Source organism: Panicum virgatum, chromosome 2K (genome assembly GCF_016808335.1).
Source record: "Panicum virgatum strain AP13 chromosome 2K, P.virgatum_v5, whole genome shotgun sequence".
NCBI classification, from domain to species: domain Eukaryota; kingdom Viridiplantae; phylum Streptophyta; class Magnoliopsida; order Poales; family Poaceae; genus Panicum; species Panicum virgatum.
In genome coordinates, this window is record NC_053137.1 from 40,427,968 (window position 1) to 40,445,138 (window position 17,171).

Genomic DNA, 17,171 nt, shown 5'->3' on the forward strand with positions numbered 1-17,171 from the left:
GCGCCGTTGCCAGGGACGGCATGTGAACAAAGATATTATGTTGATATAAACTTAGACCTTGTACTCAGGATATAGTCTTTACTCTTTTAGGCTTATGTCACTTTATGTCTTCTTTTATTTTTGATTTGAAAGAAGACAGGGGTAGTGTATGACTGGTTTCTCCCTGCCGGAAAACTACACAGACAATCCAGAAAGGCTCGTGAGAAGGGAACGACCTCGCGTCGTTCCTCCTCTCGCGATCCTCCCGGCACAGGAACCCATTTCGAAAGCACCACTCATTCTTGAGGCTATGGCTGAAAAGACTCTCCGCGAGTTCTCCGTCCCCTCCACCGACAATGTGGCCACTGGCCCCAACATCAATGTCGGGGATGTGAACTTCGAGCTCAAATCAAGCCTCATCAACATGGTGCAGGCTAGCCCATTCTGTGGCAAGCCAAATGAGCTCTGCGACACTGTTGTCATACGGGGTGTCGCCGCCGACATTGTCAAGCTTCGTCTATTTCCCTTTTCCCTCCTGGGGAAGGCGAAACAGTGGTTTTATAAAGAAAAGGACATCGACACCTGGGCCAAGTGCTCCAAGGCATTCCTCGCAAAATTCTTCCCGCTGGACAAAACAAATGCCCTGCACGGGAGAATTTCAAGTTTCCAGCAGACAGGGATGGAATCCATCCCAGAAGCTTCGGAGAGGCTGCGGGAATACATCCTGGCTTGTCCTCATCATGGCATGAACGAGTGGCTCATCTTGCAAAGCTTCTACAATGGGCTCACAATGACATCTCGAGCCAACATTGATGCTGCTGCTGGAGGAGCCTTCCTCGACCTGACTATCGCCAAAGCAAAAGAATTGGTCGAGAAGATGGTCTCCCATCAGGGGTGGAGCGATGAACGACTCCAACCCCATACAAAAGGCATGCATACCGTCAAAGAGACGGATATGATTGCCGCAAAGCTGGACCTCCTAATCAAGAAGATGGAGGAAGGGAACAAACAACCGATCCATGCTCCCGTTTACGCCATGGGTTCGCACTTCACGTGCGAAGTCTACGGTAACGATGGACATTCGGGAAATGATTGCCCCGAAACCCGTGAAGACTGCGCCTACCTCAACAACAACAACGAGTACCGTCCACAACAAGGAGGCCAGGGGTGGAACCAGCCACATCCACTTTTCAGGGAGGTAATAACTACAATCCTTCTTATAATTCGAATTTCAATTCAAACCAACCTCCCTTGAGAGAACTTGTTCTTGGCCAAGTTAAAATCAACGAAAATATAAATAAAAAGCTTTTGGCCATTGATAAATCCCTGGAAAGTTTAAATGTTAAGCTTGAAGCTTTGTCTTCTACTCTTAAAAACCAGTTAAGTTTCAACAAAATGATCGAAACCCAGCTTGCACAAATTGCTGCTTCGTTACCTGCTGTTGAGAGCGGGAAGCTCCCGGGGCAACCCGAGTCTCTTGTTGAAAATGTCAGCATGGTGTCTACCGGACGGGGTAACTCGTCCCGGATGCCACCACGCAATAACCATGCAGGTAGGTACTATCCCCCAAGGAATGATGTTTGGGATGGCATGGTGGCAGTGGTGCAAGAGGATCCAGGGGTCCCCATGATCAGCTGCTCGATCTACATCAAACACTTCGAGAGATGCCTATGCGATCTGGGGACAAGCGTGAATATAATGCCCAAGGTAATATATGAAGCACTTGAATATCCTGCTCTTTCCCCAACAACTATGCTTGTACAGCTTGCAGGTTCAACCATTCGGTATCCCAAAGGGATAGCCAAACACATTTTCATACGAGTACAAGACTCTTTCGTCCTTGCTGACTTTGTGGTAATGGATATGGAGGGCGACCTCGGAGTCGACCTCGTACTTGGGCGACCTTTTCTAAGGTCTGCCAAGGCAAGGATCGATGTCGGAAAGGGAGAAATCCATTTCCGTGTCAGAAGGGAGGATATGTTTTTTGGGTTCAAGAAGAAGGAAGAGCGGCGCCTCATGATCCAACAAGACAGTCAAGGGCAAACACTCTGGGGTGCACCAGAATCCCAGCCAGAACAATAACCCTCTGCACCTAAAAGAAAGAAGAAGGAAAAGAAGGTATGGCGGAAGGTCGAGAGTTCGGCCTCGTCCAGTTCTCCAGGACGAGCCGACGAATGGTAAGAACGATGGAGAAAAGTCGTGCATGTCGGACTTTAAATGACGCGCCCTTGCCAAAGGTAAATTGGTATTTATCTCATATTTGCTTTCTCCGCTTTTCAACATTTTCTTTTCACCTTATTTGTTTTTCTCCACTGCATGTTTGAAATTTTCAAAATTGTTTTCTGCATGTTGGAATTTTTTCTAGCACTTTTCCCTTTTTACAAAAAGACCAAAAATATTTTCTGAGTTTTAAAATCCTTTGGGAAAAATAATTTGAACATCTTTTTGAGCAAACTTTTGGCCGTGCACCATATTTCCAAAGTTCATAACCGTTGAGGAAGCATTTGGCCAAAGGGGGGCACTAGGGGGCCCACCCTGGGGCCGGCCGACCCCACAGGCCGGCCGACCCAGGACCAACGGCTCTTGGGCCTCACCTTCTCCAACGGCTACCTGACCGTTGTGCCTGGCTCTTCCTCGGGTGCACTCACCCAAATTCCTTTAAATAGAGGCCGAGAGCGGGGTGATGAGCTCTGATGCTCACTCTCTCCACTCTCACTCCCTCTCACACATTCTTGGTCGGGTTTCCTTTGGATTTTGACTCAAGTTTGATTGCAAGAACACACACTCTCTCATTTCTTTGCTGCAAGATTGATCACATATTTGGAGGAACAACTTTTGGGTAAGAGTTTCATTTTCATTTCACAAACGTAACCCGAATCTCGTTCTCGTTCGTTTTTGTTCGTTCTTGTTGCAAGCATGAGAGGTGCAGGGCGGAAAATTTCCGGACCTCTCAAGAGGATGACGAGGTTGGGCTCGTCCCATTCGCAGGGCGAGTTGAGCTCTCATCATTCCCACGAACCTGCACCAACACCGACTACAATGGATTATGAGAAAGACGAACAAGAAGAACAGTTTGAGGAGCAAGTTGCAGAACCGCAAGCCGAGGACATGGAGATAGATGAAGATGATGCACCATACCTCGACTTGCAAGATGACCGCGAGCGTCAAGCCTATGTCATGATCAAGAATCGAAGCTTTGGTCATACCAGAGCCTTCGATCCGGACCTTCTCGAAAAAATAGATATGGACGTTGACTTCGCTCGTGTTTGGCATGTGGTTGGATGGGATGGTTTTGTGCCCGTTAAGGAGAATGGATCTCGTCTCCTCACCATCCAGTTACTTTGCACTCTTCGGGAGGTGGACGATGGTGTTTCTTTCTGACTTTTTGGAGTTGAACGCTATTTTAATTGGAGAAATTTCAGTCACCTCCTTGGTTTTAGCGCGCGCTTGCCAGTTTCCCTTGCAAAAGCTTGCCACGGTTTTGATCGACATGAGTTTTGGGGTTTGATTTCGAGTCAAGTTGTTCATGGTAAGTTTGCACCTCGGTGCAATGACATTCAAAATCCGACTCTTCGTTTGATGCACAAGTGGGTGGCTATCACTCTCTTTCCAAGAGATGATCCACGACCAGTGCGGAACGATGAGTTGATGATATTATATGCCATGGACAACAAAGTCTGAATCTCCCCCACACAAGCAATGGTTAAGCAATGGCTCACAAATTTTCGGATGACGGGTCCTATTGAACACACTTCTTTGATCACCCGCATCGCATCAAACATGGGAATCTTAGATGGGAACCCCGTTCCCTTCATTGAGGAGCCCCGTGTTATGATCGATGAGGCGTACTTGGTTCAAGGCCACACACTCAAGAAAGGCCCGGATGACTCCTTGATTTTCTTTTCGCTTGGTTATGCAAATGAAATCCCGTTGCCAAACGCGGGGTATCATCTGTATAACTGCCGTTCGCTAACCATCCCTCTTGTTCCACAAGAGGAGAGCCATAGGCATAGTGTTTCTGGTCTTCCTGGCAGGGTTACAAGAAGTAGGGCCGGAAGGGAGGAGTTCATGCAGCAGCAACCTCAGCCTCAACCACAGCAATATGAGGCTGGAGGTTCGTCATGGCAGAGTGCCAGCTCCACCGAGTGGGCACGGCAGGCCTCAGGGCACCGGTCCACCAGTTCCAGCTCCAGTGGTCCCTCGCGACGTACAGCTTCGTCCAGAGGCTTCGCCACTCTGACTCGGCAGATGGGCGAGCTGAACGTGCGCACCACCAACATCGACAAGTCGTTGGGCTAGCACATCGAGTGAACTCAAAACTGGCAGCGATGCACAGGTGAGAGGATCCGCAACTTGGAGCAGCAACAGCAGCAATCCCAGGAGGAGTGGAGGGCCTACTACCATTGGGCTGGGTTTAATCCCAACCAACAGCAGTGAGCCTGAAGCTAGCTTGGGGGAGGACCCCCATGAGAGGTACCTTGTATCAAACTCTATCTTTACCGCTTTTAAAACCTTGCATGAAGCCAAACAAAAATTTGCAAAATTCTGAAAATCCATAAAAAATTGCATAACTAAAATCAAATAAAAATTGGCAAAACTTTTAAAAACCCAAAAAATTTTTACTTGCTTTCCAGTATGTGTAGTAAGCTTGTGTAGTTTTTCCTTATTGAGATGATGAATATTTGCTCTGTTAGTTCCTTTCATATGCCTAGTTACAACCTTGTGCTCTCCCTAAGTTCTGAGTTTGGTGGCTAGATGCTCAAACCTTAAGCTTGAAACTTGTGGGTAGCGAAAAAGCAGAATTTGAATCTAGGTTGTTGTGGGTTATGATATGGCTGAAAAGAGTTGCTATGATCTTCTCCAACGTGATGCTTGATATCCAGAGTATTTCTTTTCAAAAATACAAAAATAAAAATAAAAGTTCCTCGGTGATATGCAATTCCATCCAGTGCCATATGAGTTACAAGTCTGAACAGTCTTTCCACATATGCAACTTGTCTTCTCATTGAGCTTTGTCAAATTGTTGTGACCCTTTGTGAGAATCACTTCATATGCCCATGATCAAGATCACGTACACGACCACTCACATGCTATACTTCTAACACTTGGAAGATAGCAAGTACATCCATCCATCCACAAATAAAACTCTATGTTGTACCATGTTTATCTCTCTCCAAAGTTATCATCATGATGTATGGGCTATACAAAAAGAAATAAAAGATGTATACCCAAAGAAGGTATGCCACATTCCCACAAGGCATATAAAAAAGAGAGAGAGAGAGAAAAAAGATGCATACCCAAAGAAGGTATGCCACTTGCCCACAAGGCGTGTCAAAAAAAAGAAAAGAAAAAAAGAAAGAGAAAATATAGCCCATACCAAAAAAAATTTATAAGGGAAATAATTCTTATGAAGGAGTTTCATCCACCATCCACCAAAAATATCCACACACTTGCACATCTTGATCAAGGCTTATGACTTGTTTCTCCTGTGGATCCGATCTTTGACTTAGTGAAATATGAGAAGCAAGTTTGCCATTGTATCCTCCATACCAACAGATCCACCAAAAAAAGCCATTAGAAGTAGGATGGAAAAAGAAAGGCGCATAAAAAGGCCTTGGTGAGGAATGAAACACATTGAGCGATCCGAGAGATCACCCGAGGAACTACAATATTTCTTTTCAAAAACTTTATAAAACCTCCGGATTGACGGTTAAACAAAGGAGTGGTAAGTGGTACTCTACAAGCCGTTCTGACCCTCAACCGCCAAAGATGAGGATGATGCTATAAGCCCCATAGGAGTAAGGTAAAAGGTGCGAGCAAGGCCAACTTATTCAGAATAAAGGTAAGAACACTCGGTTGTGCCTTGGGCATAAGTCAGGAATGCGACATTGTAGCAACTCCTGATCAACAAACTAAGTCTAAAACTTTGCTCGGGACGAGCAAAGGGCTAGCTTGGGAGAGTTGTTGACGGTGCTTAAGTGCCATTTTCATCCGTCAACTATACTCAATAATAAAGGAAAACTACATGCCTTACTCACATATTTGTATCACTAACCTTGCTCCACAGTTGTTTTCGAGTTTTGTACATTTCAGATGAGCAAGAGTGGAATAAGACGAAAACACGCGCAGACGCCATAAAACTACGCAGAATATCGCATCCGGCGTCACACCCTTACAAAGAGGGCCCACATGTCAGAGGAAACGGGGCCTCCACGCAAGATGCACAAGAGAATAAGGATATGGATCAAAGAATATACCATCCAGCAGAAGATCAGGCCGAGAGGCTGCCAGGCTGGGTCGGCCGACCCCCTGGGTCGGCCGAACCTGGCCTGGTTCCCGTCCAGGTGCACTTCGAGGAGGAGTGGCTGCCAAGGCACCTGATCACCTTCCATATGTGCGTTGGCGGGAAACCGACCTCTAGAGCTATAAATAGGCCTCTCCTCCACCCCCCTCAACACACACACACACACACACACACACACACACACACACACACACACACACACACACACACACACTTCATTCCATTCTCTCCAAGAAGGCTCTCCTCTCTCTTGCTCTCTTAGCTAGGTAGTGGAGCTAGGCTAGTTCTCTTTAGCGAGGAAGTCGTCCTCGGGGTCGTTGAGCAATCCTCGGCTCCTAGTATGGCTTTGTATCCGACTTGTCAGACTTCTATTCATAATATAGAGTTTTGCCATGGTCGCTTTGCTATCTTGATAGTTTATCAGTCCATGCTACGTTCGTTCATAAGTTATGCTACGGTCTTGGTTAGGCCAGATGATCCGGGTACGTATAGAGGTTCGTTGTGCTTTCGGGCTTGCTCTAGTGTTTTACTAGACCATCCAAAGGGTGGGAGACCTGGGGGCACTAGAGTAGTGACTTCATATATGTCGGTGTCCTGACTCGGCAGTCCGGACCCAACTAGTGATGATGCTGCGTTTCCTCATCCCAGATGTTGATGCAAGAGGCAACACAGTAATGCACGGGTTTATCCCGGTTTCGGCCGTGGGGCCGTATGTCCAGCAAAGGGGTGTGCGAGAGCACTGCACTGTCCTGCATCGGGGGTTCCTGTAGTAGGGGGTACAAGCGAGGTGAGAGAGGGAGGGAAGCTCTCAAGTCTCTGCTAGAGGGGGAGTTGATCAAGGTGAGTGCCAATATCGGGGTTCAAAGAGCATATGTGCTCTGCTAGTAGTGCTGAGCGTTGTGTTCTACCGAATGTTGGGCCGACCCCCCTTTTATAGACACAAGGAGGGACGGTGTACATGCACAGGGGATCGTGGAAGTTGTCGTCTTCTCCCCGAATCGCGGGGGTGCAGTGTTCGAGCACTGTGGGAAGTACACTGTGGGGTATGGCGCCGGTCGTGGCAGTCGTCCTGGGCATCGTCCTTGACTCCATCTCACCAAACCAACGGTCCCGGACCCGCTTCCCGCTCGGGGATGGGTCCGGTGTCACCACGTGTCCCAGAGGTGGAAATGCTCAGCACCTGTGGCCGGGACCTCTGCGTGCTATCCGGACTCCCGCGAATGGGCCCGGCTCAGCTAGCTGCTCGCGAGGGGTCCGGGGCCGCCACGTGTCACACAGACGTGGGCATGGGCGGAGATCGCGCCGGCATCCTGGCGGCTCCAGCGGGCGGTGTGGTCGTTACTGTGGGAGGTACCGTCCTCCAGGCATGGCGTGATGGCGTCCTGAAGGTCCTACAGGCCAGGGTCTTGCCCAGGTCAAGGCCGGAGCCGCTTCCGAGGGTCGTACCCATGCTGTTTGAGGGCTCTGCGGAGGGGAAAGTACAAAGGAGGTATGGGGAGTTGGCAGTATAGTAGCTGGAGCAGTGCCGAGCACGTCTTGCACTGCGTCGCAGGTTCCCACAGTGTCACCACAGCGTCCAGAATGGCGGAGCAGTGACCGGAGTTGGTGGACGAGACTCCGGTCACCGCCACTGTGGGGAATGGTGGCCTGACGCCGTCTGACCCGGGCGCTATGGAACAGTGGTTGGCATTAATGCCTCCGTACGGCGGACGGGTGAGCGGAAGGGCCGTTTGTCCTTTCCGTCGAGGGGAGGCCTCGAGCGAGGTTGAGACGTTCTGCTCGCTCGAGGGCAGGCTCGCTATCCTCGAGCGGGGTGGAGGCACGGGGCGCAGTTGAGGGCTTCGGCGGGGAGCCCTCAAGCGCGGCGGAGATCACCCAGTGGGTCCGAGGGGGTGCGGATGGGCCGCACTGCGTACGTGGGCCACGTGCTGGGCTTATTTGAGTCCTTTCCTTTCTTCCAGACTGGAAGGAGGTTGTAGGCCTTCGTGGGCCCGGTTGCCTAGCATGTGTTTGCGTTTTTAGGGTGATTTTAGTCCCATGATTAGGGTGCCCCTAATCATGGTATCCGACAGTAGCCCCCGAGCCTTTGGTCAAGTCAGGGGATTCGGCCAAAGGGTATTTCGGCAAATTTACCCCTTGATGTGACCGATCGGTGCTGCGCTCCCGCCAAATGCATCCGGACGCTGGCCTGGCGGATGCGACAATTCGTCAGTCGGGGTAGTGCGCCTGCGAAAAAAGTACTCCGAGGCGCACCCCTTCTTGTCTTTGTTTCGGTGATGAGACGCGTCAGCGCGCTAAGCAGGCTAGGGTCATGATGGTGCCAGCCGCTTTGCAGCTGGTGTGATTGCCGCGCTGTCCCACATTCAGGGTCTCAGCCCTGCTTTCCCCGGTCGCGTTGCGACGCGCCGTTCGAGGGCAGTTGGCCAGCGCTGATGCTGGGCCCCTTAGCATCCAGGGTCTCAGCTTTGCGTTGTTTGGTCACGTCTCGGCACGGTAACCGAGGGCATCTTTTACTCGTGGGGTGCCGCACCATCACGGGCAGTCCAAGCCTTCCCCTTGCGATAGGCTTAAAGCTTGGCACCCGATGCGGCTATAAATAGGGATCGTGGGACTCCCTTTCCTCTCCAACTTCCCTGCTCTTACTTCTAGCATCGCCTTAGTCTAGTAATGTTTTCCTTCGCCTTTCACGGTCGTCCCCCCGAACGGGGTGGCCTGGCTTCTTTAGTCTTTGATGCTAGAAGAATGTTTGCGAGCGGCGAGAGAAAGCTGGAGAGGGCGCGCTCACCATCCCTCGGCTTCAGTGGGATTAGCAGTGTCCCTCAGCCTGAAGGGGCGTTGAGATGCCTGACCATGGCGTCGGCGCCAGGTTTGGAGGCTGTTCTTCGCATCGTCCCTCTTGGCGACAACTTCGCTCTCGGGGAGATGGTGTAGAGGGTGCTGTCCGCCAGCTTGACCCCCCGCAAGGTCTTCGGTGGAGGAGACACTAGAAGAAAGCTTGTGAGGAGGGCATCCCGCCGGACCCGTGCGGTCTGGGGGCTGCCCCTCGTAATCCCGAGCAGCCTGGTCGCGATGTCAGCCAAGGACTCGGTGATCTTCATCGGCGCTCGCTCCTCCCCAAGACAGGGAAAATTGCCACGCAGGTGGCAACGCGTTTGTAGCTTTCGATGGCTTCAAGCCGGTAACCCTTTGTAATCTTTGTTTGCAAAGAGCAATGAAGTCTCCTTCTCCTTCGCGGAGAGGACAACCGAAGGTGTATGGGTGGGCATCACCCCTGCAGGGGATTTTGGTCCTCGAATGTGTGAAGTTTCCTCCATGGGGGCGCATCAGCGCACCCTCGGGTGTAGCCCCCAAGGCCTTGGATGAGTGTTTGCACTCGTCCAAGGGCTATGAACGTCGCCCTGCTCACGGGTGTAGCCGTCTAGTGCCTTTTTCAGCTGGCATCAGCACTCCTTTCAGCCGGCCTCGGCTTTTTTCGTGCTAGTACAACGACCCAGAGTCCTGCTGAACCAACTGGCTGGCGTGCAGAGTGGGAGTTTTGGTTAAACACATGGAACTTCATAATCGACGATCGTCAATCCATTCGAGGGTGCGGCTTGAGCCGCGGTGTGTGAGGAGCCCCCGAGCCCCGGCCTGCGTGAAAGCGTTCAGGGGACCCTCGACTTTTATTATGACCCTTGTCGCCCTTCCGCAGGGAGGAGGGGTGAAGCGCACCATGCTACCCATACCCGGGCCGCGAGCTATGGCTGCTTCAGCGAGCTGTTATCGGGTGGTTCAAGTGGACGTCCATGCCCCATTCGATAAGGGTCGGCTCGTGGTCCGTGGACACGTCACATAAAGTGCTCGCAAAGGTTCGCTAGGCGGGGCTCGGACCCGTTCGATAGGGTCCGAGGGCTCGATGCTCTCCCTCGATGGGATCCCCCTGCTAGGCACCCTCGACTGGCATTGAACACTGCAGTCCCTGACCATCCATGCAGTCCCTGACTTTGGGGATCTAGGGCGCCTGTCGAACCCTCGACAGGCCAGGCTTCGAACCCCTGATCAGTAAGGCCTCAGAATGTGGTTCCTTCAAGGGTGAAGAGCTCCCAAAAGGAATATTCCATCACGGTTTGCAAACGGCGCGGATTCGCAGGTCGTGCGCATGGGTCTTCCGCTGGTCGTGAGCGACGTGGCCCGGTACATGCGGTGCAGTGCGGGCGCGCCTTTCAGGTGGCTGCCTCGGGTAGACGAAGAGGCGTGGGCTGCGGCTGACGGATGGAACAGTGCTACAGTTGCGCCGCGCCCGTCGGTTACCACGTCGTAATTATTGCCAAGTGCGCGCGTGGGAGACTCCGCGGTCGTGGGACCCAGCCGTCAGCGATAGCAAAATCTACCGCATTGAATGCGATGGATTCGGGCCACGGCGGCGAATCCGCCCGTCTTGATGGATAAAAACGGGGAAGGAGGGGATTGTTTGGGCTCACCTGGCCACTTTGCCTTCGTCTCCCCTACCTTCTCCGCCTCCCCTGCGTCCTGAGCCAGAACCAAGAGCGAGAGGAGGAAGAAGGAGACAGCGAGAGCACACCTTAACCACCGTAGAGCTTGCCTTCCCGCATCCCCTAGCGGTTCGAAATGATGTCGGATGTCCAGGAGCCGTTGCCGTGGGGGAAGTCCACCGCCACCGCGGCGGTATTGGAGCAGCTGGCCGCAGATAGGCTGCTTCCGATTAACCACGACTTGGAGCAGCCGGCGTGATTCCCCCGCGGCCGGAGGAGACCGAACCGAATCCCCCCGAGGGCTACGTCGTGAGACTCGTGCGACACCACGAGCGGGGATTCGGCGTCCCTGTCGGCAGATTCATGCGGGCGCTGTGCGAGTACTACGGGGTGGAGCTGCACAACTTCGGCCCCAACTCCATCTCGCAGGCGGCGGTCTTCGTTGCTGTCTGCGAGGGGTATCTGGGGATCGAGGCGTACTGGGATTTGTGGATCCATTTGTTCCACGGAGAGCTATTCATCGAGAACGTGCGGGGCCAGCCGAAGAGGTTCGCCTGAGCCGGCGGTCTGATGCTTCCCCTGTGCCCATCCCAGAGGAGCCTCTCACAGTGAGGAGCCTGCCGATTTTCGACCTCACCCCCGAGGCCCGGGCCTCGGGCTCGAGGACGTCGCTCATGCTGCTCCCCCGTGACGTCGCTGCCCAGAGGGCGAGGAACGTGGTGGCGGAGTTCCCTGACAACCCTGAGGATCTTTGGAAGACCAAGATGCGCCCCGAGGCGGGGCACCTTTCTGTGGTGAGTTCCAGTTTCAATTCGTTGCCGATTTGTGCTTCTCCCCTATCCACTCCCTGATTCTTACTTGGTTGCATTACGCAGGGGTTGAGCCGTAGGGGATCCACCTCGAGGCCTCCGGTCCCGGAGGAACGCAAAGTCAACCGCCTGCACGCAGAGGCGGTGAAGAAGCAGAAGGACACGGCAGAGGTGGTCGCCGCCAGGAAGAGGAAGAGGAATGAAAAGCACGATAAGGCATGCAAAATTGCACATGCGGAGGGGAAACCGCGGCCCACCACGCCCGAGTCCACCGAGGAGGAGGGCTCCTCGGATGCCGAGATTAACTTCTCGGATGACGATGAGGCGGCGACAGGTGCGGGTTCCCCGCCGGTCTATCGAGGTGCTGTCAACGAGGGTGTGCCCGTGACGCTGGGTGAGGCAAGGCTCACGCCGGGGTCGTTGGTGGGTCCGCCCCTCGTAGGGCAGGAGCGGGGGTCGCTCATGCCAGCGGCGGGACGAAGGTCACCCACGCCGGCAGCAGGCGGGAGGTCGTCTACGCCTGTGGCTAGACAGAGGTCGTCTCCACCGGCGATGGGTAGGAGGACGCCCGCGCCCGCGGTGTCGATGGGTGGTGGTGGGTCCGCGGTGAGTGCGGGGACGCCCACGCAGACAGCCTCGAGGTTCCAGGACGATATGAGGATAACGCCCTTGGGTCAGTCGTCGAGAGGTGTCAGTGTACAGTGGGCCCGAAGGTGCGGCTCGAGCAAGCGCAGCATGAGCGCCCGGTCAGGGTAAGTGATTTTGATTTTATTCTTCGCGTTCGTTCAATTGACCCCCTAATCCTGCTGACTTCAGCGCTTCTTCCCCGATTACTAGCTCCGGGGCCATCTCCAGGGACGCAGCCCCGCTTGCGCCGACCAAGGCCCTCAAGACCGGGGCGCGCACCACACCACACATGGCACCGCAGCCCCTACCCGTCGTGGATATTGTGGCGGAGGCCGCAAAGCTCCAGGATGCGATGGCTCGAGGGGCCCAGAAGGCCCAACAGGCTCGAGCGCCGGGGAGCAGGGGCGACGCCGGCCAGGGCGGCGCCGTAATAGCTGCTCAGGCTGACGCCGAGGGGGAGGTCGACCGGGGCGGCACAAATGACGCCACCCGGCCGGACGTCGAGGTCGAGGCCGGTCGGGGCGATGCGGATAGCGCCGCCCGGCCGGTCGGGGCGACGCGGATAGCGCCGCCCGCCAGCCAAATAGGGGTGGAGACCCTCGTCCTCGAGCCCCCGAGGGCTGGGGTTGAGGGTGTCGCGGAGGAGGAGCCGGTGCCAGGGCGCTGGCAGAGGAGGAAACCTGCGTCCTGGAGCCTGCGAGGGCCCGGGACGACGGGGCTGTTGTAGCGGTGACGGCGCAAGCGATGCCGGAGAACGTGGTGCCGGTGGTGCAACTGCCGGAGAGCAGCGAGGAGTACAGGGACTCAAAGGACATCGACCCTGCTGCTGCTGCTGGCGCCACCGACCGGATTGCCGAGATCACGTCGGCATCCGAGGAGGTACTCAACGCGGGGACGTCCGAGGGGCCCCGTCACGGGGTGATCATCCAGTCTGGGGTCCCCTTGGAGTTTCTCCGCGACGAGCAGGAGGAGGAGGCCGTCTGGAAGGCGCAGATCGAGGCCGGCTCTCAGATTCTGGGCCACCTCGACCGTGCCTTGGAGCTCCATAGAACAACGGATTTCCAGATCAGCCAGGTAGGTGGCTCCCTTCCCGGAATTGTTTGTGTTTGGCCTTGATTTTATGCGTCTCATTCATGCTCTTCCACTCGCAGCGGCTGAGGGACATCTCACGCAGAAAGAGTGACGAGCTGAACCGGTTGTACTCCCAAATGCGCTGGCTTGGGCAGCACAATGCCGACTTGGTGCTGAAGAACATCAACGCCAACACCAAGATGACAGATCTGGGGGCGTGTCAGCAGGAGCTAGAGGAAGAGCTGGCACGAACCACCGGCGAGCGTGACGTCCAGAGGGCCGCGGCAGAGCAGAAGGCTCAGGAGGCCGAGGCGCAGACCGCCAAGCCACAGCGTGTTAGGACGGCGCTCGAGCAGAAGGAGGCCGAGCTCCAATACAAGGAGGCCGAACTCCAAGGCAAGGATGCCGAGCTCCAACGCGAGAAGACGACTGTCGCCACGCTCTTCGGGACCCTCGAGGAAAAGGGCAAAGCCCTCGAGGAAAAGGAGGTGGCCATCCGGAACGCGGAGGCCGCCCTCAAGGAGAAGGAGGACTCCTTGTCCTCACTCGAAGGGGCCGTCCGAGTCCAGCAGGCAGAAGCGCAGAAGAATATCACAGGTGAGTGCTCGAGATTTCGCTGTTATTGGATTCTAGTTCATTGCAGCTTATCTTGGTTCCTTTGACCAGAGCTGAGGCAGAGAGTGGCGGACGAGACTGCGGCGAAGGAGGCAGTCAGCACCGCACTCATGGCGGCGCAGGCTGAATATGCTGACCTAGAGCAGACCGCTGTGAGCGTGTGCCAGGAGCTCGAGGGGGAGGGCGCCGTGTCTGGTAGCTCGGTGATCAGCCGCCTGCGAGTGCTATGTGGCCGGATCGCCGAGCACACCAAGAGCACCTTCCGCCTTGGTATCCTGCGAGCCCTCGCCGTGGCCTCGACGCACTACATCATGGACCTCCAGAGAGTGTCGTCGGGGTACATGGTCCCCAGCGACGCCAGACCGGATACTGCGTCAGCCATCATGGATGATGCCGACGCCACCGTCGAGGAGTTCGCCACCATCCTGGCCGCGAAGCTAGAAGCCGACATCCCCCCATAGCCGAATTCGATGCTGTAGAAGACCCGCATGGGGGGATGATAACCATGTAATAGGTTAGTACTTTGTCGAAATAGTACTTGTGGATGTAAGGAATTGGTAATTATGAATCGACAGTGTGGCCCATCGAGGCCTTGTGCGTTCGAGCCCTCATTTTCTTTACTCTATTTCCGTGTTCTCGTATGCGACTTTGGTAAACTTCTGCGAGGAATTTCGTGTTCATAAGCGACTTGGGCGTGAGGTGGTGAGGGGGGTGCCGTATCCCGGAGGCATAGGCGGCCCCACGGCTCGGCCGGCCCCGTACCGTAGTTGCTCATGCCTCGCGTCCGTTTTTTCCAAGTATACGAGAAACTTAGATACGGAAATTTTTCGAAAAAATGTTGGCGATTTTTTGGGGATGTTCGGGGGTTCCCCCCGTAGTAGCCCCTGAGGGAGGCTTGGCTTTGCCGAGGGCAAAGCCAGGCGTACCTCAGTGTTCGTGTGCCTCCGAGGCCCCCAGGGTCCGGAAGGTTCCCAAAAAATAAGCAAGTAAAGCATACTCCTTTATTATTTCGGGAAATCATAAATGCGAGTACAAACAATGCACAAATAGCTTGGAACTCTAAGGATAGAAGCGACGTAGCTGCTGTATGTTCCAAGCATTGGTGAGGACTTCGCCGTTTTCGTTTGCTAGCTTGTACGTGCCGGGCTTGAGCACCTCGCCGATGATGTATGGGCCTTCCCATGGTGGTGAGAGCTTGTGGCGGCCCCTGTTGTCCTGTCGGAGCCTCAACACCAAGTCCCCTTTGTTGAGGTCTCGGCGCCGGACTCTCTGCGCTTGATATCTTCGCAGGGACTACTGATAACGCGCAGAGTGTAGAAGCGCCACGTCTCGAGCCTCGTCCACTTGATCCAGCGAGTCCTCGCGGGCTTGCTGGTTCTGCTGTAACACCCTAATTTAAATTTCAGTATTTAATAATAAATTTAATTGGCTTTATTTAATTTTCTAAGGTTTATATGCTTAGTCTTGCATTTAAATTAATTTTCTTTCATAAGTAAATAAAATTTATTTTAGGTTTAACATGTTTGTGCATTCATGCTGGTGCATAATTTTATTTGAGTGAGTGCATAGGAGTTTGAATTCAAATTTGATTTGAATTCAAAAATATTTGAGTTTGAAAACCAGGAAAGGAAATAGAAAAGAGAAAGTAAACCCAGCACCCCAATCCTGCCCAAAACCCCAACCACAGCCGGCCCACTCCCTCCTTTCGTTTCTCCCCGTAGCCCAATCCCTCACTTCGGCCCAGCCCAGCTCCCCTTTTTCTTTTTCCCCGCGGCCCAGCAGGCGCCGCTCAGCCCAGCTCACCAGCGCCTCCTCACCCGCGCGCGTCACCCCACCTCCGACTACTCAGCCTCGGCCCTTTCCCCGCGCACGGCCTGCTCCAGCTAGCGCCCACGACCGCACGCACGCTCCCCCCCCACGCGGATCGCCTGGGCCGCTTGTCAGCCGCCCCGGCACTCGCTCAACTGCGCGCCCGGCGCCTCGCTCTGAGTCTGCTGTCTGGACCTACCTATCGGCGCTCCCTCCTCCCCTTTCATTTCTTCCTCCCCATGCCCAAGCTCCTCTGCACTGTCCCGCTACCGGTCACCTCGCTTGCCCGTGGACCGTCCCGCCCATTCTGCCGACCACGAGACCCACCTGCAGCCTCCTAGTCCCGCTCCTTGCACGCACAGCCCGCACTCCGAACGAACCCGCACCCGATTCGAATCGCGCACGAGTCTGCTGCCCACACGCAGCGTCCGTGCCACGATTTCCTCGGCTCGCATGCCGAGGATCACCCCCACTGCCTTTTTAACGCGCCCCGCACCCCCCTAAACCCTATCCTCACTCCAATTCCCCGCAAACCCTAGCCCAGCATTGCCCTCGCCATGGATCTCCGCTTGAGCACGGTGAGCTCACCAAACCCTACGCCATCAGCATGCCTCCCCTCTCTGAACCGCACTTTCGCTTCGCAGAGCGACCACACATCGAGCAACGCCCGATCCAAGCGCCAGGGGGGTCCTGCACAGTCGTTCCCCGCGCGTCGCCGCCATGGCCGAGCTCGGGACTCGCCGCTCCGCCACGAACCACTGCTCCGCCGCCTCTCTCCTACACCTGCACGCTCCCTGGTCTACACACCGTGGTATGGAACGCTCCAGCGCCCTTTCCCCTCCGTTTCTTTCCCTTGTATCGCGTTTAATGGCTCACCGGAGTAGCTATGCCTGCTCCGCCGTTGCTGGCCACTCCACCGCGCTGCACCCCTGTGCTGAGCTCGTAGTGGTGTTCGCGAGGCTGCGCGCATCACTCCGGATCCAAAACCAGGTCGAATGGGGCCCTAGATAGCCGTTCTGGCGAACTCCGGTGAAGCGCCGCCGCCGCCGCTCGCCGCCGGCGCGGTCCAGCGCCGCCGCCGCTCGGTCCTTTTCCCCGTGCCGTCCGATCTCGATTGGACGATCCAGAGCCGAGCTAGCCTGAGTCAAATAGAGAAGTAACGGTCAGTGCCCGCAAACTTGCAAAAGAGACCCTCGCCTTTCCAAATATCAACCCGCAGTCCATGACTGTGTAAAAATATTTCCAGTTTGGCCCTGTTTTTAGTACTTAGACCCCTGAACATTTCCTTTTTTGAACCCGCGGTCCAGCCAGCATAGTTTTGCTCGTTAGCCCCTAGATCTACCCATTAATTACATTTAAGTCCCTGGTTTTTTCCTAGAACCCCCCTGTAGCTCAGTTTTCTCGCAGATAGGTCCCTATATCTTGTTTTAGGCCTAGTTTTCGCGTTCTAGCTCCGTTTTAGGCGTTTTTTATGTCCACACGATC

The 17,171-nt window shown here is 54.6% G+C and overlaps 1 non-coding gene across 1 annotated transcript; it reads right to left on the minus strand.

Moving 5' to 3' along the window:
• Positions 1–617: 617 nt before the first annotated feature.
• Positions 618–726, minus strand: LOC120696315. Its single transcript, XR_005684092.1, has one exon. It is a non-coding gene; the product is annotated as a small nucleolar RNA R71 (small nucleolar RNA).
• Between the last annotated feature and the right edge of the window lie 16,445 nt (positions 727–17,171).